The 26,876-nt window shown below is 26.5% G+C and overlaps 1 protein-coding gene across 11 annotated transcripts in view; it reads left to right on the plus strand.

The window, feature by feature from the left end:
* LOC107437287 (tyrosine-protein phosphatase Lar) overlaps positions 1-26,876 on the plus strand; it is a 503,821-nt gene that overhangs the window by 141,220 nt on the left and 335,725 nt on the right. For all 11 annotated transcript variants that reach the window (XM_071177243.2, XM_071177266.2, XM_071177251.2 and 8 more), the window contains exon 3: positions 17,572-17,643. The gene's annotated coding sequence lies outside the window, so the exon portion shown is untranslated. The remainder of the gene's footprint in view (positions 1-17,571; positions 17,644-26,876) is intronic.

Below are 26,876 nucleotides of genomic sequence, written 5' to 3' on the forward strand. Positions count from 1 at the left end.
AAACTAATGAACAACATTCGAACCAAAAGCATCGTCTAATAATGTTTAATGCACGAAACAAAGATAGTTTTAATGTTATTAGAAAAATAAATCTAATAAAAATGAATGATGAGATATAATTTGCAATTATAAAAATCTTAGTAGCCAAACTTGGCGCAAATTAATCAAAATACGCAAAGTTGTGCAATCTAAGATAGCCTATCTACTTCATAGGTCAAAAGTGAGATTCCATAACAAAAAGACAACGCCCTGTTGCGAGTAAGATTTTTTTCTTCATCTTCTTCTTTAAGGCGGTCATCTATTTTAAGTTAGAACATCTTCATGTTTTGACAGAGAATAAAGGCTTAGCTGAACTGAAAGAAATATAATCCCAGTTTTTTTTTGGCGCGTGAGATCTAAATGAGAATAGTTAGAAGTGCCAGTTTATAAACGAGTTATTCGCTTGTCTTAATTATTGATGGTTCATCTATTTTAAGAAATAAATTGATTAAGTAAGTTGAAGTTCAACTTGATCAAGGTTGATAAAAACTTAATATATTAGAAATGTTACATTCGGATCTGTAAGAAGCTAAAATTAAACATAGTCCCATCTTTTTTGGAATGTAAGATCTATATGAGAATAGAAGTTCCAGTTTATAAACGAGTTTTTACAAATCCGCTTGTCTTAAATATTGACGATTTATCATTTTAAGAAATAAATTAAAAAAGAAAGTTTGGGTTCAAATTGTACACAATCAAAAAAGAATTTATATTAGGAATGTTAAATTCGCTTCTTTTAGAAGGCAAACTTAAGCATAGTCCCAGCTTTTTTGGCATGTAACATCTGAATGAGAACAGAAGTGCCAGTTTATAAACGATTTATTACAAATCCACTTGTCTTAAATATTAACAATTCATCTATTTTAAGAAATAAAGTAGGTTGAAGTTCAAATTGAACACAGTCAATAAAGGCAGGAATGTTAAATTCGATTCTTTAAGAAGACAAACTTAAGCTTAGTCCCAGCTTTTTTGGCATGTAACATCTGAATGAGAACAGAAGTGCCAGTTTATAAACGATTTATTACAAATCCACTTGTCTTAAATATTAACAATTCATCTATTTTAAGAAATAAAGTAAGTTGAAGTTCAAATTGAACACAGTCAATAAAGGCAGGAATGATAAATTCGATTATTTAAGATGGCAAAATTAAGTATTAATCATTGAACTTCACTCTTAGTTACAAAATAAATTAAACATAAATTATTAATATTATTCAAATATTGAAATGTAGTCCTAATTTTTTTGCTCCTATAAGATCTAAGTGAATATAATAGTGAAATCAAACTACTAGTTTGTTAATCAGTTTTTATATATCCGATTGTCTTAAATACTGATTAGTGAACAATCTTTAAGAAATAAGATCTTAATTAGAAACCAAATATGAATTAGAATAGTTAAAAGTGCCAGTTTATGAACGAGTTATTACTAATCTGTTCGTCATAGCCATTAATGATTCAATGCTTTTAAGAATAAAATTAAGCGAAGTTAAAATTCAACTTGAGCACAATCGATGAAGATTTTACATTAAGAAAGTTAAATTCGATTCCAAGTGGTTTGAAATCAAGCATTAACAACTTAACTGTAGGCTTAGTCGCAAAAGAATCGAATAAAATAGTTTGAATTATTTAGAATTGTATTACCTTAGAATTGTAATTCGAATTTAAATCGTTCTCAGAATATCTATTTTATAAGTTGAATGCTTAAAATAAGCACATCATTTGCTAAACCGATTAAATTCTCAAAACAAGTATCAATTTCAATGCGGATTAAGAAATTATATTTCAGAAAGGATCCTTTATTACGATATCATTAAAAATTTATTTACTGATGTTAATGCTTATTATTAAAGAACGTTTGTTTTTAATTTTTACAGATCAGAGTCAATATAAAATGTTTTTTAATTGAAATTTTAAAATATTTAAGGAATTAAGTTAATTCGATTAATGAAACATTTATAAAATGATCCTAGGCAATTTTTAATAAATATTAACTATGAAAAGCCTAATAACAGAAGTGACTTATATGTATTCACATCTTATATATATGTAAGAAATAAACATGTAAGACATTGAATATGTGTTTTTTTTTATCTTCCTAAGAAAAACTAAAAAATATATTTAACATGTTTTATATTTATCGGTCATTTTGCATTTAAGACAGGAAAACAATTCGTCGTTTTAATAAAATTTAATTTTATAAAACAATTATCTTTTATTTTTGTTCAGTGATCTATAAAAATATTTTTAATTCGAATTTCATGACATTTCCTTATTCTCAGTAAATTAAAGAAATCGAATAAAAAATGTGAGGTTCGGCTGTGTTTGTAACTTAAGTATATTTTAATTATTATTTATAAATTAATAGTTCTAAAAAGAAATCAATTTTGTAATATTTCGAAAAATAATTAATTCTGTTGATATATTTCTAAGACAAAAAAGGGAAACCTTAAATTGTTAACATGCATTACTAAAAGCAAAACTCAAGGAACGCCAATTCCTAATATTTTATCATTTTAAAATAAAAAGAAATATTGAAACTTGATAAACTTATAATTGATCTTTTATATTTTCAAAACATGTAATATTATACATGAAATGCATTCTTAACTGTACATTTTTTTTACGAACAGTAACGACATTGATAAAACAAAAAGTTTATTTTAGCACTGATGGAACGAGAATTCAATATTAACTTAAACAATATTAATAAAACACAAAAACTAGTTATATTATCGAAGATAGCATAGGCCGCTGGAATTTGACATATTTTGTCTTTTTGTATTATTTTGAAAAAAAAATTCTCCCGATTTTTTTATTAAATTATTACAGAAAAAATTCCTGTTATTTTGCTATATGAGGATTTAATCACCTTTTTATTCAAGCGTTAACTAAATATATTTATCCAAGAATTTAATGAATAAAAACGTTATCACATATTTGCTTTGGGTTGTTTTGTTTGTTTTTATTCTTGGCATACCTTATCAAAGATGTCAAAAATTAGACGATAAAAACGAAACCACACCTGTATTTTTGCTGCAATAAAAATAAACTGAATTTTTCATAAGCATAACCCCTCTTCCATCATTATTTATAATATTCCTTTCATTCATGTCATTTCACTTCAATTCATCTAACATTTCAGACGATAATGAAAAAAAAAAATCGTTTTTATAAAAACTTCTCTTGACGAGATGAGTTTAAGTTGCATAATTGGCTGTTCTTGGGATTGTACGTGTTGTTGTTATCGAGTTCATTTAACAGGTATATCATTAAGGAAGTATAAATAACAGGTATCTGGTTTTCCTTCTTTCATCTTAATTGATGAGATTTCAGGTAGGCAAACCTTTGGGTGCAACGCCCATGTGTATATAATTTAATTTATTTTTTATTATTTTCCTTTTGACTCAATTTGACGAGCCATTTTTGCTTGCGCTAATTTTTAAAACTACAAAAAAATCAGTTATTATAAAGGCAAATAACTATCTAGTATTATTGATTAGTTCTCTAATTTTGAATAATACTGCTTACTGATTGGTTGTTGAGTATAAGTATAAAAATTTTAATACTATTACGCGTAGTTATTCAAAATTATTACCTGAGAAAAAGATAGCTCTGAAATGAAAGTTCGAAAAAAAAAATTCGAAGAGGTTTCTCTTAGAGACGCATCTGTAATGTGTTCAGAATTTTTTAAGTATTGAAATCTTGATGTTTATAATATTTCAAAATTCGAAGATTCTCTTACTTTAAGTTTTAATTAGTTACAACTTGCTTAAGAATTGTACACATAAACATTTTTTGCTGCTTTTTCTTTAAAAAAACTTTTTTTTAAATCATATTTTGAATTTTTTGCGTTCTTATATTAAATAAAAGGCTTACAAAATTTTACAAATCTACTAAAATGGCATTTAAAAAATATTTTGCTTTTAAAAATTTTTAAGATTTATATTCGATATTTAAGATTTACATTCCATATTATTATTGATATTCCATGTTTCAAGCATAACTGAACATAATATTCTGTTAAATGAAAATTTTTTTAACATCATTTTTGTTAAAATAAACTTATTGATACTTATTGATAACCTTATAAACTGCTAGTTCAATTTGTTTCCTTCAACAAAAAAAATTTTAAAATTTCAAAAATAGACCTCCTATCCTCTACCCAGTTGTTATTAAACTCTGCTGCAAATTTATTGATACACTGTCCGCTGTTGCCAAGTTAAATTATGAACACCCTGTTGTTATCTTTGATAGGGAAAATGAGCAAAGACAAGGAAAATAAAAAATTTCAACTCAACAGAAGTAGTACACGATACAAAATAAAATTTTATTTCTAAATATTATTTTTAAATTATCTAATTATATCTAAATGATTTAATTGATCTTACATTATTTGTAAAAACCTAGAAAAATAATTTTTGTTATTATTATTTATCTGAAACTTTTATATGCTTTTTCATTCCCAGAGTTCAATTAAAATTGACCAATGTATATAAATTTGACAATACTCCATCATGACAAACGGATCATTTTCAAAGAATAGATATTGTTCCCCTTAATCTTCTTTTTGATAGGTAATTTTTAAAATATATTATTAGATGAATTCGATGAAAGCCTTTGTCTAAATATTCATTCAAACATATTCATTTATATAATTGTGATATGAATTGCAGAATTTTTTATATGTGTCAGTTTTTGACAGATAAAACCATTACGTTCAAACCTTTATTAAAAACCATAAGAATAACAGAATAAAGAATTATAATCATTCTAATAATTTTGTATGCCAGCATTCGCTTATTTAAAAAGACAAATATGAAACAAAGCAATTAAATTCTATTTTTTTCTATTTTACTATATTCAAATTTGCGTTTTTTTAAACAATTATTAGACAATTCTATGAACAAATTACTCACTTTTGTTTTTGACTTTATAAAAATGTCAAAGTATAAAAATGTAAAATTTAAAAAAAAAGTAATTGATTAAGTAATTATCAAAATTAAGTAATCATTGTACTTAAATTTTGATTTCATTCAGGTTTTGATTGAATAAAATACTTCAATGATCAAAGTTTTTAAATAAAATAAATCCTCTGAAGAATATTAAAGCAAGTATAGCTTTTTTTTTCTTCTGCTCAGAACTACAATATCTTTTATAATATAATAATTGTTTTTTATATATTTAAATTTTGGTGCACATTCGATTATTTGATTTATAGATTGAAAATTTAATAAATATTGCAAAAACTGCATGCCTTATAACCTCATTTTTGGCTTTTGAGCAATTTTTGACGGTTTTAACCAGTTTTTGACACTTGTCATGTCAAGAACTAGTTTAGTTCCAAAAACTCAAACCTGATATTGTGATTAGTTCTGAGCAAAAGAAAAAAATCTCTATTTACATAAATAATTTTATTTAGTCGATTTATTTTATTTGAAAACTTTCCTATTCTGAAGCAATTTATTCAATAGACTCAAAAATTTAGTAAATGATTACTTAATTTTCATTTTATTTAAATGGAAATATTTTTTGTTATAGTTAGTTACGGTTTTTTTTTTTTCCAGAAACCATCGTGCATACCAAAAAAACAATTTTTCTAAGAAAAAATAAATAAGTAAAATTAACTCTTATAATGATAAATTAAAACAGAGAAATATATACTAATTGCTCGCCAAAATATAATACTTGTGTGCAAATGTTTATAAAACGTTTTTTTTTAAAGGACGATTTTTATGAAATTTCGTCTACAAGAGTGCAGCTGCGTGAAGTGACCTCTTTTACAAAGCAAACATTTTTTTTTAAACTTTATTTATTTATTCGAAAGGGGAATTCAAATAACTTAAATAATGTTTCTCCTGTGAACATTTATATTGAAAAGCAAACAAAATTATTCAACAAATCTTTCCACTATCGTCTGACAAGGGAATAAATTTAAGGGAAAAATCCAATATTTAAGTGAATTTCGCGGAAACTAAATCTTTAAATTTATGGTCGATCGTTGTGATAAAAATCTAAACTCGGGGTTCCAAGTGCCCGCTTTGGATAAATCTTCCACTACGTTAAACAGATGCTGAAATTTGTTTTGTGCCCAAAACGTTCCATCCAGTTTCTCTTCATTTAACGGGTGGTGTTGGGTTCGACCTAACGGATTGGAAAAGAATACTTAATATTATTTGTATATACATTTCTGTTTTTTTAAAAATTCTACAAAACATTATGTTTATTCTACAAAAATATATATAAAGGCTCTAATTGATCGACTCTTAGAAAATGGAAGAAGCCCGCCTTTAATATGTATTCAGGGATCTGTCCAGACATTTTGTGAAAGGTCCTGTTTTTGTGAATTTGTGCAAATATGGTCCTATTATTGCAAAAATTGCTAAATACTTTCTCAAGTTTTTAAATTGTAAATAGATACAAGATTATGCTCAACAATTGCAACTGAATTAGAGATGCAACAAACAATTATTTGGTATTTAGCCTATACTGCTCAACGCAGAATATTCATTTTGGATGAATAATGAAACAAAATCTCTCGCATTTTTAATAATTTCAATTGACATATTTTAAATAACACAACTTAGTTTTGTATCACTTTTAATGTGTTACGCATTAAGTAAACTTAAATTTTCTTAATTTATAATATTTTATTTAAAAAATTGCCAGAAATTAATTTTTATTTACATAATATTCTATTAATTAATTTTATGAATAAATATAAATTGATCAATTATTTATTTACAAAAAAAATTATTATTTAATATCAATAAGAATGTGCACACGATGTTTTGTGAAAGTAGAAATATTTTCTTAGAATACTATATTTGGAATTTAAACTTAGGGAAACTTAGTTTGTCTCGAACCGTCTTCCCCCTCCCCCCCGGGAAGGGTTGAACTCCCCCTTTTTTTTAAAAAAAAAAAAGTGGGGGAGGGTAATATTTTGCCAGAAGCTGAGCTATGAAGTTAGTTGAAAATCTGGAAGAATAAATAAAATGAATTCTAAAAATAATTGAAGGAAACTAAAAAAAGTATAAGTATAAAAGAAATGAAATAAACAATACAGTAATTTGTTTTGTTATTATTTTAAGACTTCGTTTCAAAAACATATTTTAAATCTTTTAAAAAATTAAAAGTGAAAAAAGATGTAAACGCATTTGTTGTCTACGCTCGGTTTTGGTAATTATTACTGCTGCGGTTTTTGAAAAGAAATTCGATAGCTTGACAGCCATCTGTTATTAATTCCGCCGCAAATACCTACAACAAATTGATAAACTGGTATCCGTTTAGGAAAATTCTTTTTTTCTTCTTATTTATTTCTTTGGAACATCCAAAGGAAAAATCAGATTCAGCCAAATTATTATTCGTTATTTATATAATTATATTTTATTTTCTTGTTTTCTTTTTTTTCTTTCTCGAAACATGTTAGAACTTTTCGGCATTTCTAAGAGAATGTTTGAATCGATCAGTTTCAGCGGTTTTTTAAAAATATATTCGCATACCGTAATTAAAGGGAATGTTTTAAATTGTAAAAGTAAATGTTTTGAAAACTGTAATTATACTGTAAAAAATATAATTCTTTTTAGAAAAAGATTTCCTCAAAGTTTAGTTTTATGATGTTTTTATTTTTCTCTCTCTCTTTTTTTTCGACATTGTAAGCAAACGATAAAAGAAAATTAAGATTCAATTTTAAGATGGCTTTGCAGAATTTTAAAGGAACATTACTAAAATCATTGACTGATAAACCTGTTTTTTTATTAATAATTCTTTATGAAATAACAAAAGGGCTTATTTTTTTTATTAATAATGAATTGTATGCAGGTTAGCTATTTATGATCTAACCGATTTTGTTCTTCGACTGACTTTGAAAAAATATAATTTTCGTTTTTTTTCATACCATTTTATATCTTTTTGTCGAAAGGAAATCCAATTTTCACACACGATTTACGCTTACATTGGAACTATTACGTCAACTGCTTTGTATTTAGAGTAAACATTACGTTATTTTAACATCACGATAGTTATTTTGTAACATCATGTAATGGCTTTCGACTTTTAAAAGGAAGCGAAGAAAATAAGTCTTTTTTGATTTGAAATTAGACGATCCGTGGCTGATTGTTCGAATGTTCCGTATTGTGAGTTTTGAGAAGCATTTGACAGTTTCCACTTTTACATTGATATAAGAATTAAAGTATTGTTCAGTGAATCAATAAAAACTTTTAATGAAAATTTTCTTTTTTTTTTATAAAAACTTCTTAATGGTAGATGTTAGTTACAAAATAATAAAATACAGTGTACAAAAAAAAAGGACCTGACCTCTTAGAATAACTTCTGATTTAATGATCGGGTTCTTCATGTTAGAACCGAAGGACTCTATTCATAATGGGTCATGGGGTGACTTCAACAATATTTTAAGTTATGTGCACACGATATTTTAAGTTGCCAAATCAGACGCACTTTCTCAAGAAAATATACCTTTTTTTAAAGAATTCGGATTTCGACCCCAAATTATGGGGGATAGCCGCAATCTGGGAAATATGATTCAAATAGCATGGTCAGGAGGGCGTAGCAAAATTTTAACCCCTTAATGTCATTTTTTTAAGCGAATTGAAAATTTGTGCACATAATTATAAAATTTGTTTATCAAAAAGATTATTCCCTTCAAAAAATAACTTTTACTAAATATTTAGTATTTTTTTATTTTATTCAATAATAGTCGAAAAAATTTTGAATTGTAAGGTATATATTTTTTTTTTCTACATTTTTTGCGTCATTTCAAAGAATGTAATTTTACATGACGATATACAAAATTTGAGCGAAATCAGTTGAATATTTCTACAGAAATCGAATTTTAAATACACGACTTATTTTACCAAATAGAATTATTTTCTTTAAAATGATGTAAAAATTGTATATCTTGCAGTTCCAAATTTTTTCGTCCATTATTAAATAAAAGTTTGAGAAAAATAAATATTAACTAAAAGGTGTTTCTCGAATAGAATTATCTTTAGAAAAATGATTGTTTTAATTGTGTGTAGAAAAAATTCAATTCGCTTAAAAAGGTTCTCAAGTTATGGCGAAATACGCAAAAAATAAATTTAACATTCAGGGATCCAAACTGTTGACCAATTTCCTGACCAAACTATTGGAACCATATTTCCCAAATTGCGGCTATCCCCTATATTATAGGGATCATGAATCTCGTTTGTTTCTTCAAAGAACGTACGCATTTGTGTCTGATATCGTAACGTAAAATATCGTCTAAACTAATTAACATTTGCTCACTGTTTATTAATTTAAAATCTTTAGATTCTGTTGCATACTTTTAATTTTTATTTAAAACGTCAACGATAATTTTAAAAAGTTACTTGAGATTTTTAACTGTTATTTTATAACTTTTTGAAAATAATGTTATTTGTGGATATTAGCAGTTATTTAGTAACTAATAAGGATTATGATTCAAAATTTTACTTTCATTTTGTAGCATATTTTATGAAAAAAAATTAAATATACTCTATAAAATAACCAATTTACTCTGTAAAACAGCAATTTATAACTGAAGTAACTATATATATTTTCTTTTAAATCAAAATAAAACTGAAACATATGTAAATACTAGTTAGCAGTTTGTGATAACAGATAAAAATCGCTTTACTTTAAATGCAATTCAAGGAAATTATCAGATTTCTTCTTTGTTTGTAAAATGGCTTCGACCTCTTTTTATTGATACTTAATTTTTACAAAAACTATTTTTTTTATTACTTAAAAAAAAATAAATTACATTTTATGTAAAAATAGAAATATTTACAACCGGTTTATTTCAAAATATCATTTGCTGTACCAATACCTCCTAGAAAGGAATCAAGCCTCACGACGGGTTACTATAGGCGATGATGACGTAGTAGAGTTAGGCCCAGAGGGAAACCAGTCAGGGTAGCTATTTTTACGAAAAACTCCGAATCTGATCAAACGAGCCATTGGCGATATTCTCAAGTATTATAACCTGTGTCGGCATTCAGCCAATTGGCGAATATTTTTGATTTGAATTTGTAAACAACCGTGTGTGTTCTGGTGTCAACGTTCTTCGTAAAATTTATATTTATTCAACAAATGTTGTAAATGTCAGCATTAATTTAATTCTTAGTGTTATGGATAATTGCCAATGAGTGCTGTGTACCAAACTGCAGAGGATTTTACAAAGTTGATGGTACAAAAGCATTAAATTTTGGATTTCCCAATACGTAAGAAATGGCTTGCCGCCATGCCAAGAGATTTTGAAGTTGCAAAGAATTCTAAAGTGAGTAATATTTGTTCTTATTTTTAAAAATTTAATTATGCTTCTTTATTATATTTTTACTAAGAGTAAATTATTTTAAATTGTGGATAAATTATTTATAATAATTAAGTTGTTCTTATCAATCATATCGCAAACTATTGTAATATATAGTTATTTTTATAGAGTTTTATTTTATAAAAATATTAATAATTTTAGTATTTTATTAAATTTTTGCTCAAACTTTAAACATTTTTGTTTGACCATAATATATTGTAATTTATTTGATTATGAAATTTAAATCTATTAATTTTTCTACAAAAATCTATTAATTTTTCATACATGAATATAGTATGTACTATTTATTTTAAATGCACATTTAAATATTGTATTCATTTTGTTATAGGTATGTGAGATGCATTTCAAGGAAAATGACATTAGAAAAGAGATATTAAATGACATTAGAATTATTTTTAAATGCTACTGAAAGTTAAACATATATCAGTAAAATTTATGTTTACATTTTATTTATCATTTTTTGAATTTGCTATTTAATAAAATATTTATTATCTAAGGTTGCTTACTTTATTTTAGTTTATCAGTGTGACGGGTAAAAATTATACTTTTTTAAATGTTACTGAAAGTTTAACATATTTCAGTAAAATTTGTGTTTACATTTTATTTATCGTTTTTTGAATTTGCTATTTAATAAAATATTTGTTATCTAAGGTTGCTTACTTTATTTTAGTTTATCAGTGTGATGGTAAAAATTATACTTTTTTAAATGTTACTGAAAGTTTTAACATATTTCAGTAAAATTTGTGTTTACATTTTATTTATCGTTTTTTGAATTTGCTATTTAATAAAATATTTGTTATCTACGGTTGCTTACTTTATTTTAGTTTATCAGTGTGATGGTAAAAATTATACTTTTTTAAATGTTACTGAAAGTTTTAACATATTTCAGTAAAATTTGTGTTTACATTTTATTTATCGTTTTTTGAATTTGCTATTTAATAAAATATTTGTTATCTACGGTTGCTTACTTTATTTTAGTTTATCAGTGTGATGGTAAAAATTATACTTTTTTAAATGTTACTGAAAGTTTTAACATATTTCAGTAAAATTTGTGTTTACATTTTATTTATCGTTTTTTGAATTTGCTATTTAATAAAATATTTGTTATCTAAGGTTGCTTACTTTAATTTTAGTTTATCACTTCTAACAATCACACTTCCACAGGAAAAAAATACAAATTATAATCATGCTTTTGATATGTTTTTTTTTACTAGCTAAACCTTGTTTGAAGACTGCATTTGATTTTCTAAATTTTTTTAAGCTCATTTTATGTCATTGTTTATAAACAATTTCTATTTTATTTCGTATGCTCTAGTTCTAATAACATGCAAAACATAATCATTAAAATCCAAAATAATCATCTACTAAAAATGTAAGTATCATATTATAAAAATTAGACCCCTTTCTTAGTTTTATGTCAAAACTATAATAATAATAAATGTGTAAAATCCCTTTAAAAATATATTTCTTTGTTTTTAATCCATACATTTTATAACAAAAAGTTAGATAAAATTTTCCAATTTATAAAATAAAACTGATATTTAATGCTTAAAAATATATTTTTTTTCATTCACACAACAGTTATTTTTGTTAGAATTGATTTATTGTTAATCATTTCTGAAAACAAATAAATATATTAAGCATTTTTACACAATTTAAGAACATTTAATCTAGACAAAAAAAAAATAATAATAATTTGTAGAAAGTAAAAAATTAGTAGAAGAGTAACGAAAAAGTGTCGAGAAACAGAAGGGAAAAAGAGAAGCTTCGTCAGAAGTGATCAGCAAATCTGGGCCTAACTGTATGAGTCATCGTTTTCCGTCCTTCGGCTTTCTTCAATCTAGGAGGTATTGGCTGTACACGATCTTATCAGATTTTATCTTTTTTTTTTCTTCAGGAAATTTCAGACGATATTGTGAAAATGATCATCAAAGAAAAATTCATAGAGCATTTCCTGATAACTGTTTTCCTGCATATTGAAACCAGCTTTTGATTTTATAATTGTACTTTCCTTATCAAAGTAACATCAAAAATATTTTTTTGCAAGTTTAGTTCATTAATCGCATTATGTATGAATACTAGTTTTTCCAAAAGTGACATAAAAAACGAAGCCAGAACAATGCCTTGTTTATCTAAAAACAATGGGGAAATTATTTTATCTGGTAAAGTTATCACCTGTTTAGTTATGAGAGCATTGTTTGAAAGTTAAATTTCAAAAAAATATTTAAATATTTCAAATTTTGTCACGATAATACTTTTTCTAAATATTTTTCAACATGTAAGAATATGATTAATGATTTAAAACATGCTTTGTTAAATTTGAAATTGAATTTTATATAAGGAAAAAATATTAATTTTATTCTATAGGTTTTAAACAATCAAATCATTACCGTTTCCAATTTTGATAACATCTTTCTCTTTATTCCTGTGGAATTTTTTCTTTCAATTTAATTAATTTTTGTCTGTAATATTTGCCTTTTACATAATTGTGTTCTCTTGAATTATTTTAAATTATATGTACATATGCTTACTTTATTTACTTAGAATTATTTTTTATTTACTTATTTTGCCTATAACATTCCTTCATTTCGTTAAAGATCTTTTTTTATATTTAATATTTTGTGTGATCGCCCCACATAGCAATATTTAAAATTTTTCGAAAACAGTTAAGGTCATAGAAGTTGTAATTTTCCCTAAAATAATTCTTGAAATTTGCAAATATTATTTCAGTAAAAATATTAATAAATAAACATTTCATTTAACACAAAATTTAAGAAAATTAACGCAATTCAAAAAGTTGCAGATGTTTAGAACATATGAGCCACCTTCCCTAGCTACGCCATTTTGTTAAAATGAGTGATATTTCAAAATGAACCTTAAACATAAAATTGGTTAAAAATTTGGAAAATAAAAATATTCTAGTGGTTTTTCATCATGTTGTTTTCATTATTGTTTTTAAACGTCACAAAAATTCTTATAATAATAAGCTATGGAGACAGCGGATTATTTTTTTTATTTAGATATATTTAAAATAGAATTAGGCAAATTTAAATTTTAATGACTGAGCATCATTCGTTAAAAATTCAAAATATTTAGGGGGAAAATATTTAAAAATATATAACTTATGGCTGTTTTTCGATCAACATGCTATTTTTAAAACTGCTGTGAATTTGCAACTGTCAACAGCTACAATTTTGCGAAAATGAAAAGCGTTCGTGATTTAAATTTTTAATGTTTAAAAACTTACTCCCATGTTGCATTAGCTGGGATCATAAAAATTTGCAAAAACTGAGAATAAAGCAACGATTTTGATATTTCTCATCTAGGTGACAAAATGTGGCCCCACTGCCGATTTTTAAAAGAGGTTGAATAACTTTTAAAATGTTTAAGTTATTTGTTTATTTTAAACCCAGTTAATTCTTCACGGCAAGATTATTTACAAAGTTTAAAATCATTGCATTGCTTCAATTGACAGAGCTTCAAGACACGGCGTAATAAAATACGAATCAAAAGAGTATGTCAGTATTTCACGCATTAAAACCTAACATGTTAAGCATGCTAAAATAAATTAATATTTTGTTAAACTCTTAAAATTCGTGTTAAAAAAAGCTTTACCGTTGTGGTAAAATCACCATTATTAATGAGTAAGCATTCTATAGATATATTGCCAGATTGTTTAAAATCCCGGTTGTTCGTTCCGATCGAACGCTTACGAACATTACGTAGGAGGTGACTATCTGAGACGCCATCTCGTCTGCCTCTTTCAGAACAGAACACTTTTACTTTTCTTTACACCTGTCAATCATTTAACCTGCATTCTAGCAGACAGTGTGTCGCTTTGCATAGTGACCTTCACAGCGTCTGTCGCTTAAATGGCAACGAGGAAAATCCTTCGATTTGTTTATTCTGTTTCTGATGGATGCATTAGGCGAGATCGTTTGAGATGTCGTAATGATTCTAATTGGCGAGGAAAATTATGTTTATTATCGGCGATGAGTCAATGATACTGATAAAATCATGCCAGCCCAACTCATCGTCGATCGAAAGGAAACTTTATCAAGTTAACATTTCAGAAATATTACTGTACTTTCTGTCTTATTTTTAACTTATCCGGCATGTAATTGCAACGTTTTTGTGGTGTTTGATATCAAGATATTTTTTGGTGAGAAGTAATGTTACAGAAATGTGTTATTAGAGTTTGTAAATAAATTCATTTGAAGTCGATTTTGATACAATAGAAATGGTGTTAGAATCTGAATGAAATGATGAACTTGTCATAAGTGTAAAATTGTTGTACATAAGTATATAAAATTGTGAAACATAAGTATAAAATTTTCAATTTTTTTTCCTTTTTATTTGATGAAAAAGTGATTTGTGAACGAACCTTAATAATTTTATGGTATTTAATATTATAATAGATTGTTAAATTAATATAAGAGTTAATAATATAAGAGTTATAAAGAGTTAATATATTAATAGAGAGATAATATTTTGCGGATGGAATAGAAGTCATATATCATCATCATAGTTGGCCAGACCGCCCAATGTGAGCCAGTGCCTTCCTCTGAAGATTTCTCCATGACGAATAAAATAAAATAATGTTATGTGAATTTCATTTTAAAGAATATTGCGTAAATGAAATTAATGTTGCGTGGATAAAATGAAGAAAATTATTCATGTGAATGAAATGAAAGAATGTGTGTGTATATATTGAAATAATATATGTAAGTTCAATAAAAACTTTGTCACGTTAATGAAATAAAAGAAAATCATAGATTAAAATGTAACAGAATTATGTTGTCCAAAGAAAATCATTATCCGTAAATCATTATCCATAAAATGAAATAATATCTGTATCAAATGAACCATTGTTACGTAAATCAAGTTAACGATTTACATATGAATAAAATTTTAAAATAGAGTGCAGATAAGAGTAAAAAACTGTGATTTGAATGAAGTAAAATAGTATTATAAAAGATACTCAAAATAATATTTTATGAAGGAAATGAAGTAATTGGTAACAAGCAATACTAACAACAAGCTGACTAATATAACAAGCAAAACATAGTACGTAAATAAAATGAATGATTGTAATTTTTTATTTTCTATAGTTAATTAACCAATTTGAAAAGATATTTGTTGATATAAAATTCGAAATATGATAACATTTCGAAGCTCGCATATACAATCAAATTCTATTTAAAAATAAGTTTTAAAAAAAATATCACAACTTAGTAGTACGTAAATAAAATGAAAGATTGTAATGTTTTATTTTGTATAGTTAATTAACCAATTTGGAAAGATGTTTGTTGATATAAAAATATGAGAGCATTTCGAAGCTCGCATATACAATCATATTCTATTTAAAAATAAGTTTTAAAAAAATAATTAAGTATCATTTAATTTAATTCATGTTTTGTAAAATTAGTTTTGCAAGGAATGAAAAAATCTTGTAAAAATTGTTAGAAAAATCTTGTTTATTATTACTATCTCTTAATTACATTAGACAAACTTAGCTTTGTGTTACTTAGTTTCGATTGTTATTTGTTTGATTATTTTCTGATTTAGTGAAAGTTACAATTAAAACAGTTATTGTATTGAAAATCCAATATTAGCCATCCCAGTAGCTTTTTGTCCCATACGTTTATAACATTTGCATATTTAAAACAATTTTTTATTTATTTGAAAAACATGTTTTTATTATTCGTAAATATTATTGTTGTTTCCTAAATATTGCATCATAAATTCAATTAAAAATGAAAATTTAGCTATCTAATGAATTAATAAAAAATAAAATCTTTTAATAAAAAGTGGTAGCTTTTTGTCCCATACGTTTATTACAATGGCATATTTAAAACAATTTTTATTTATTTGAAAAACATGTTTTTATTATTCGTAAATATTATTGTTGTTTCTTAAATATTGCATCATAAATTCAATTAAAAATGAAAATTTAGCTATCTAATGAATTAATAAAAAATAAAATCTTTTAATAAAAAGTAGTAGCTTTTTGTCCCATACGCTTATTACAATGGCATATTTAAAACAATTTTTATTTATTTGAAAAACATGTTTTTATTATTCGTAAAAATTATTGTTGTTTCCTAAATATTGCATCATAAATTCAATTAAAAATGAAAATTTAGCTATCTAATGAATTAATAAAAAATAAATCTTTCAATAAAAAATAGTAGCTTTTTGTCCCATACGCTTATTACATTGGCATATTTAGAACTATTTTTTATGTATTTGAAAAACATGTTTTTATTATTCGTAAAAATTATTGTTGTTTCCTAAATATTGCATCATAAATTCAATTAAAAATGAAAATTTAGCTATCTAATGAATTAATAAAAAATAAAATCTTTCAATAAAAAATAGTAGCTTTTTGTCCCATACACTTATTACATTGGCATATTTAAAACAATTTTTTATTTATTTGAAAAACATGTTTTTATTATTCGTAAATATTATTGTTGTTTCGCAAATATTGCATCATAAATTCAATTAAAAATGAAAATTTAGCTATCTAATAAATTAATAAAAAATAAAAATGCCTCTTATAAATTTTTTTATGCAATTCTTTCGAAAGAGGATAGTTAGTTAAGCCATAATATAGCCTCCGAAGACTATATAATTATAGAAACAAATTGAGTAAACTCATTATTATTTCACCGCAGGTGTTTTCATTTAAGAAATTGTTAGGATAGGGAAAAGATAAACTTAGAAATATACCAAAACGTCGAAAATCTCTTATTTTTGCTATGATACGATGTCAAGGTAACTTTCACGTGACGCGACTCACATACTAAACATTCGACCTCACTTAGTGAAATCAGCTGAGCAGGTGATATTGATCTTACGAGTGACTTAGACGTATGTAGCGCCATCTAGAATCGAAAATGATAAACAAATAGTAGCGTTTGTCTTGAATTACCTAATTTTTCTTTAGTAATTTGATTAAAATATTTTGGTTCACATATAAAAATTGTATGATTTCTGATTTTGATGTTTGCATCGAATTTTTACTCAAAGATACAAAATTACTTGAGTGGTGCATTTTAAAACTAGTATTTATGTGAGGTAAAATTATTTATTGAATTTTTTGCCTCTGTATACCAGATTAATAATTTTTGTATTACTCAAAATTTTGTTGAAGTTTTAATTTGCAATTTTTTTTACAGGTTTGGAAATTCTAAGAAATTGTACATATCGATTTATTGAATACTCCACACATATCTATGTATTATGTACAGGTATGTATTTTTGAAATTTATTTTAAGTAAAATTATTAAAATAATTATTATTCAAAGTAATTAATTAAATAACAATATTTGCATCTTGACATTCTTTATTAATAGTAAAAAAAATGAAAAGATGAAGGTTGTAAGTGACATATCAGTGAATTATTTTTAATTAATTAGCAATGAAGTGAATTCGGAGAATCGGTAAGTTTTAAAGTTCTTAGTTTTGCAACAGGTAATGAAGATCATGCATTGCCTTTATTACTTAGCCGCACCTTTCCTTGGCAAAATTTACATATCTCTTAAAGCTCGTTTTTGTTTTGCTATTCGCATCATAGCGTTGACTCTTGACGCTTTAATTTTCTGGAGAAAGAGAGGCTTTCTAAAATTACTCTTCAATTTTTTTATGTGAAATGCAATTGGAACTTACTTTTGCTGCAAAAACACATCAAAGAAGTTAGTGCTCACATTCACAGGGATCTGCAAAATGCTCGAAATGAATTTTTCAATTAAGCTCTTTAATTTTAAAAGAAATTTTTCAGTTTAAAATATCGTCTGCATCAATTAATTAGCATATTTTAGGTCACCCTCTCAAACCATTCAGATTGAGTCCTAGAACGTGAAGATCCGATTATTAGATCAAAAGTTATTGAAGGTGGTCCGTTTCCCCCCCCCCTCCTCACTGTCCATTTAATTTTAAGTATTCAAGCTTAAAATTGAAAAAGAAACCGTATACTTGATAATATAACAGTACAATCATTTAATTTTTTTTATTTTCCCATTATAAAACTAAATAATAAAAAAAGAGTATTTGATAGTTTTTTAAATTGTTTTAAGCCTGAACTTTTATCAGGGTAATTGAAATTCTCGCAATTATTTAGAGCGATAGGAGAAGTTATTCTGTTACAATACAACAACATACTTCAATAACAGATCGAAAATTAATTTGTTATAATATTTTAATACTGAAATACTTTGTAATAATAATTATTCTAGAGGTAATCTGTTACTGAACTTTTACAATTGTAATAATTCGTTTTTACAGAAATGTGCTATAATAACTGTTAGGGAGTTAATTTTGTAATATTTTATAATGAACTACTTTCTTATAATAACTGTTGCTGTACTAATTAGAATAAACTGTTATTTAAGTATTTCAACGTGATACAATAATAGTTGGATAGTAATTTTCAATAAAATACTTTGTTATAACAATTATTCGAAAGTTAATTTTGTGCTATACTTACATAATTAAAGTAAATTGTTATATATATTAGTTTTAGATTTTAGTTGTTATAATAGTTTTATTAAAAAATATATTATTATAATAGTGATATAGCATTTTATCACACTCTTAAAAATTATTGTATCACTATTGTATATAGTTATTAACTTAAATGTGTTATAAGTCAATTTTTACATTTATTAAGTATACAACTAGATGATAATAATAGTATATAACTAAATTATTATACACTACTATATGTAACTAGCATATAATATTCTAGTATAGCATATAACTAGCATATTCTAGTTACAGATAATTTAGTTACATAACTATAATTATAGAGTAACAAGCAGGTTACTATCCTAAAAAATCATTATAAAAGTGCACTGGTTTCTATAAAATTCTTGTAAAAGGTGAATTTGTTACTATATTTGTCTAAACTCGTCATCAACTTAAAACAAAATTTAATTTCTAGAAAGTATGATAAAATTAAAAATATCATATATTTTATGAAAACTTTCAAATACACATCTTTCTGCGATTATAACGATGTCAAACGGAACAACATTAAAACTTGAAGCAGAAAATTTTTCCTGATATTAAAATGTAACATCATCTAAATTTCAAACCAATATCCCTTTATATTTCCTGAAACCGTCGTCTGCTAGCTTTCAACTCTCTTCATTCTCTTTACACCGATGATCCGAATAATCAACCGCGAATTCTGCTGGAGTATGTTCTCGAATCCTCAAACAGCCACCGAGACGTAAATAAAACACTTCGAACGAACAATTCTCTCTCTTCTTGAACGACAGGGGAGGTGGGGAGGGCAAGAATATAACAGATTTGCATCCCAAATCATTTCAAATATGTTCTAGTTTTGAATATCACTTTAGATGGGTATATTACGCGAGTATCTTAAGCTTGTTTCTGTTTTGCAATATTATCGTCTGCCTGAATAAAACTACTGGCAGACGATTTCTCATTCTCATGCAGTTTTAATAAATATTTTTATCGTGAGAAAACTTATTCTGTTGTTTAAAATTCCATTTTGTTTTTTAATGTACGGAGAAAATGTTCTTCGGAAATTTTTTATGGACATAAAAAAAAACGATTCATATTTCTCTAGTCAAAATATAATTTATTGTTTATTTATGAAATTACGATACATTTGAAAGAATTCATTTTTTGTTGTTCTATTATTTTGTAAATAATTTTCCTTTCGGATTGTATTGATAAAACTTCTTTTATTATTTCCTGGCTTTATTGTCGATTTAATAAATCATATTTTTATCATGAACTTTAACGAAGAATATTTTGGAATTTTCAAATTTGTTAGTCACTAAATGGCATTAAAAAAATAGAATATTCTGGCTAATGTATATGATATTCTAATGCAGTTGATATTCTAAAGTTATGCTACGCAGATCACTTAGTTCATAGAAGAAAAAAAATCTCAGTCTTTCGCGAAAGGGTAGGACAAGCGGAAAATATTTTTATTAAACACACTTTCAATTTTGAAATTAAAAAATTAAGAATTCATTTTTATATAAGTAATTGAAACTTGATGTGAATTTTTTTCTTCAAACCATTTCTGATTATAACAAGCGGAACTGCAATGTTTGAAACAGATACCCCCTATGCAATATATGATTTGCAATATACCTCGTACGCGAATGTAATTTAAATAATGAGACTTACGTTGAAGAAAATTTTCTCAATCGTACCACTTTTCACATTTAATTTTTAATCAGTCACAAATCCCTGACAATTACATTCGAAATATTTTAATAATTAAAATACAGTTATTCAGCTACTTGTGTTATTTTTTGGTAGTAGTATTTGTACAATAAGTACTGAAAATTATTTTCTTGGGGTCTGCAAGTGGTACAATTTAAGAAAACAATAGCCTTACCACCTGCTCCCTAAATCGTTCCAACCTTAAAAGTATTCAGAATTCAGAAAAGTATTCAGAAAGTTAATAAGTTGACTATGTGTGACCCAACAATAGTTTCATAGCATAATAAGAAATTCGATATTAAATTTTTTAACTGTTACATAAGTGTTAGAAAATTTAACTGTTGTAACGGTTAAATTATGTTAGTTAAAAAAAGTTAGTAATTAGTTAGTTATAAAAGTTAGATGTTTTAACATTTAACTTTTTGTAGAAATTGCCTCTTTTTTTTAAATCTAGTACAAATTTCGTTCATAGTTTTTAGAATTGGCGAAATTGGTTTGATTGAAGCATCGTAGAAGGTACTGGGACAGATCGGTTTATTAAATCACATTACACTATGACATCATAAATAAAATGAAAAAAAAAAACAAAAAACAAATATTTACTAAAATATATATTTTGCATAAAATTTTCTTTAGATAAACACGTTTTAAAATTTTGTGCACAAAATTTTTAAATTCGCTTAAAAACTTCTTGAGATATGGGGAAATACGCAAAAAGGAAAATTAATAGCAAGGAGTCCAAGCTTTGGACTTTTCTCCTAGCCAAATTGTTAGGGCTTTATTTCCCAAATTGGGAGTGCCCGCTACATTTTGGGAGTCAGAAATCCTAATCCATCGAAAAAATATATATTTTTATTAAGAGAAAGTATGTTTTTATGGCTGATTTTGTAACTTAAAATATCGTCTGCACTAATTATTTAGTATTTTTGTGGTCACCCCCTCGAACCATTAAGATTGCGTCTAGGACATGAAGATATTTAAGGTTGTTCTGTTTTATTCCTTCTATTACTTATATTTGCAGTTCGATATTACACCTCGTGTGCGAAAGTAGAAATACTTTTTTCAAGTAAATGGAAAATAAAGATTCGTGAAGTTCTTTAGACGTTATAGCTTTACCAATAAGATTTCTTTATATCAGCTATTCGATGTACCACCTTGTGTGAGAATGCAGTTTAAGCAGAAAGGCTTCTTCCATGTAAAGAAAAAAAAAGATTCTTAAAGTTCTTTAGAGTTTATATCTTTACCATTAAAACTTCTTTATAATAACTATTTGATATACCACCTCGTATGAGAAAGTAGTATAAACTTAGACTTCTTTCATGCAAATGGAAAATAAAGAATCGTGAAATATTTTAGAGTTTTACACAAGACTTTTTTTATCGTTTGACTACATAATAAGCCATGGCAGATTAAAATCTAGTTTTGCCTCAATTGTTTTTCACTAATTGTAACATTACATTAAAGTCAGTGGAAAAAAACAGTTTTACCAAGAAAACTTCTTTCAGTTAATTACGAGATATATCAAGTCATATCAGTTAATTGTTTTACCATAAAATACGTTTACCAGTTAACTGAACCGAACTATACATTTATTGAAGTCTTAGGGACTGTATTGTAAAGCCTTGAGGAGAACTCCTCCAGACTAAAAATATGGGGCTGATTTCTGCTATGGTAACAAACGAGAGCACATTTCTAATAGGGGTGCAATAGGGAAATGAAGGTGTCCATTGTTTAACTCACGCTGACCTATGTCAAGATCAAAACAAAACTCTTCACTTCACACCCCTCCTAACCCGCAAATACGCGAGACTGATGTCTGGAGGAGTTCTCCTGAAAGCCGCACTATACAGTTCCAACAAAACAACTTTGTCTAAGTACATATGAGCCACATTTGACTACACATGAACCAAGCCACATGATTGTGTTCACAAAATGCTTCTTTCTGTTCAGTAAATGAAATCTTTAACACAGAAAAAAAAGGTAAATAGTTTTAACGGGAAAGCTTATTACATCATCTTGCAATTACTAGTTTTGCCAAAATGTAACTAAATCATTACAATATCTCGTCCCTGTTAGTTAAAATTGTTCATTTACATGTTGTTACAAAATAATATGCAACTTGACCTGAACTTCTTGAAGTTTCACAGTCTTTGAAACTTGCATTTGTGAAATAAAGGCAAAGATTCGATGAATAAAACTGAAATCCCGTATGTCAAATACATTTCATGTTGCCCTCTTTTACTTATAAATAATTGCTAGTCTGTCCATAACCATTCTGTATAATTTCCGATTGTGTGCTAAAGAATGGAGGCTAGTCCGCCCATAAAATTTTTCTATTTATGGTAACAAGGATCTGACTTCAAGGACGTTTTAGGACTTCACGTGTTTGACCATTTTCAAGGTTTATACTGCCTATTCTTTTAACGTCATTGTGTGTCTTAACGCTCACAAATTTGTGCTTTTTTCTTCAAATAAAAGAGTAAGTGCACACCTGTATGTTTCGAACGTTTCGCGGACATTGAAGGTCGTTCTGTTTTGGAATATACGTGACAGCGAACGAGTTTTTTCTGCATCATAATCAAAACGAAAGAAGAAAAAAATTGACGAAAGAACAATTGCCGGAAAACTTAAAGATATGGGAATAAAAAGGGTTTCCACTCTCGATTCCACGTCATTCGATTGTTCTCAAAAAATGAGCGGGAAAAAAAATTTCAAACTGGAATGGGTTCAAACGATCTTTTGTTGATTACTGTAGTAGAAGTTCCTTTCGAATTTTTTAAACTCACATAAAGGGAAACATTCCGTTCAATAATCAAAACAAATAATGATAATATTTAAACGAATGTAGCTATTGTTATGGGAAATCCTGCGTGCATAAGCGAAGAATTGTTTTTTTGTTTTATTTTGTAGCCGAAATTGCTTGATTTAATAGTCTGTAATTTACCGTGATCTGTTAATTATAAAGCAACGTAGTCCGTCAAATTCCATTCTGCAAAAGAGACATACAAATTTGAATTACAGTTTTCCTCACTCTTAACGGCTTTTCAAATCTTCTATTGTTCATAAGCTTCTTTGTTTTCTGCCCTCTATATTTAAGCAAGAGTATCATCTGTGCAAGTTATAATTTTAACCAATAACTAGAGGAAAAGTAGCCATTTGAAAAAAAAAGATAAAACAACTAAGTCTGAAACAAATTAAACATTTAATTTAAAAAATATTTCCTCTCCTTTGTTTTTATTTTTATTATTATTATTTCTTGCTTAGATATTATTTTAGTGACTGATTTTTTTTAAATACCCGACAGCAGTCATTTGGGGGGGGGGCGAGTACTGCAGCTCCAGTCAAAGTAAACAAAGCTTTACAAAGTAGCCAACAAAATTAAAAAGCATCACGGACAGGGTTTTGAAGTCACAAATTAGATTTGAGCAGGACACGTAGGATTTAACCCAAAAATTGTCCCAAATAGTTAAAATACATTAAATTTTAGGTGTAACCAATATGCATGTCTCAGATATAAAAAATTAATAACCAACTTTTTTTGTTAGTAATATTTAATTTTGAATGATTATAAGAACAAAATATTTCTAATGAAAAATATTAATACTGATTGAAATCTCAACATGAATTATATTTTTTTAAGATTATAAGAAGTTATAAAATATACAATTTTAGCTCAATCGATATATCACATAAACTTTAATAAAAATTATAATTAAAATTTGTATTGAAAGTTTATAAGTTTTGAGTAATTAAATGAAAACCAGTTGTTTCGTTTTTTTTTTATTAATATATGTCGAAAATGAAATAACCAATTAATAATAACAATTCAACTAGTTTTCTTTTACTTTTTGCAAGTTATAGCATATTGTATAGTATTAATATACTTTAAAGTCTACATCACCATTTGATAAATATCTTATTTCGCATTAGAGTTTATTTCTAAATTCTGACGATTTTGTTTAAATGATTCTTTCACAAAATTTCGCTATGAATAGAAAAATTTTGTACTTCGTGGTAAAAATCATGATTTCAACGGTAGATTTTACAATTTTTTTCAAAATCTTGCTAAAGCTATACGTACTAAGAAAACTTATAAACGTATACTATGGATACCAGGGCTCGAAAAAACTCAGAAATTTTACCCGTCCCCGAGGACGGCTTGTCAAACAATGTACCCGTCCTCCTTTGAAACTAACCCGTCGCTTCTAAATAGATAAGAATATAATTTTCTCTTATTTATTACAAACATTTATATAAATTGCACAATGAATTAGTAGTTACTAGGATTGCATTATACAGTAATAAAAGAAATACTAGGTTACTAATAGTAAAACCTAGTATTTCTATTATGAAATAATTTATTTCTTTGATGAAGTAATTTAAATAACAAAGGTTAAGTTATCTGTCAATTATCATGTCAATTTATCCGATGGTGCTGCGTTTTTTAAATGAATCAAATATGACGTTGGCCAGTTCCACAATCAAGCCAATGATTTACAGAGGTTTCTGCACAGAAATCTGAAAGAGGTTTTCCATTTAGGTAGATATTCATAAAAGCGTTTAACGCTTCTTGTTTAAGACCAGTAAGTAATGCGTTTTTTTTTTTTTTTGCAAGTTCATTGCTGAAAAGCTCCTTTCAACCGCTGCAGTACTCCCAGACAGAGAAAACATCAAATCAGTATGCTGCTGTATTTCTAGATTAGAGGGTCATTTTAGAAGTGAGGCCCTAACTCTTGTGAGATAACAAAAATTGAAAATGTATCACGAACATTAACGGGAAAATGGCTGTCCGCGCGGACGCTGGATTCGAGAAATTTGTTGTCCACGGGGAATTTTTGACCGCCGAGGACGGGCGGTTTTTTGAGCCCTGATGGATACCCAGCTTACGGACCTAGGAAAGTCCGTCTCCTGCCTTCCAATCTTGGGATAGAACTACAATACATGCATATGAAATAAAACTTACTTTATTCCAGCTTCCTCAAGAAGCATTACGTTGTGGCTCTTTATTTAGTTCTTTATTTATTTTTTAAAAATTTTAAATAGAACTTTTAGATAAAATATGCATTTTTATTCTTATTTTATAACCATCGTTGAACAGCCGACCCAATTTTTGGGTTCGCGACTTCGAATGTTCAACTCCATAGTATTGTATTTTTGAACCCAATCCAGAAGACCAGGGAACTCCTGAATCAAGAATTGGGAGAAATTTGCCTTCATGGAGGACTTTTTGATGGAACTAATTAGCATTTGCGTTATATGGAGAGGAAGACCACGAGAACCTTCCGTGATTAGAACATATATTAATATTGAGCAATAAAAGAAAAACCTTTTTTTTTTTTTGAGTGGGATATTCGAAAAAAAATCCGACAGTTAATGGTAGAAACTGCAATAACTTTCGAACAAATTGGAAGTTCGAAAATGAAAATAAAATAAATGAATGAAGTAAAAACTATCTCAGTGTTAAATTCACGAACAAAATTACCCCTTTTAGTGTTTCAAATTTCAACTATATGTCGATGCATTTTTCTTGGTATCGGAGCGGAATGTTTTGTACTTTTGATCAGAGTAACATTTAATAATTCTTGTTAAAAATTAAATTCTTGTAATAGTTAGAATAAATAATTCTTATTCGAATAGTTGAAAAAATAATATTTCATCACGCTTTCTGTACACTTTTCTGTATACCTTTATATTTTTAAGTATCTACGACGTAAAGATTTCGCAGAATAAAACAAAATGTAACGCTAAGTTGAACACTCAAATCAGTGGATCTTCTGTTTCTTTTTTATTTTATTTTTTATATAGAGAGGAAAACATTATTTCACCAAAACATGTTCAACTCAAATGTATAATTCAATGATTTATTTAGAAATTAATAATGCAGATTAATAATGTTGTAAGAAACTATGAATTTTTTACAGAAAAAGTTAAAATCCCGCTATAATTTAAATGAAACAAAATATGCAAACTTTTATTTTTTTTTAAATTCTAGAATTTTATTAATTAAATTAATAAAAATTTAGTTTTTTGAAATAAAAACTGAAATCATTTTAGCCCTGAAAACAATTTTTCCTTTTTTGTAGCTTTTTTCCAAAAATGTATTTAATATAACGCTTTTACAAGCTTAACGTATCATAACCAGTGTCATAAACTAAGTATGATGCGAAAAATAAAAGTAAAAAAAAGATCACTTAGTTTTTCGAAGTCGTAGGTCGTGAAGTTAAAATGTCTATAAGAGATAAGAGAGAACTGTCTATAATGAAGATTACGATGGATT

The sequence above is a fragment of the Parasteatoda tepidariorum genome, chromosome 3 (genome assembly GCF_982258835.1).
Source record: "Parasteatoda tepidariorum strain Cologne lab strain chromosome 3, Ptep-v5.0, whole genome shotgun sequence".
NCBI lineage: Eukaryota > Metazoa > Arthropoda > Arachnida > Araneae > Theridiidae > Parasteatoda > Parasteatoda tepidariorum.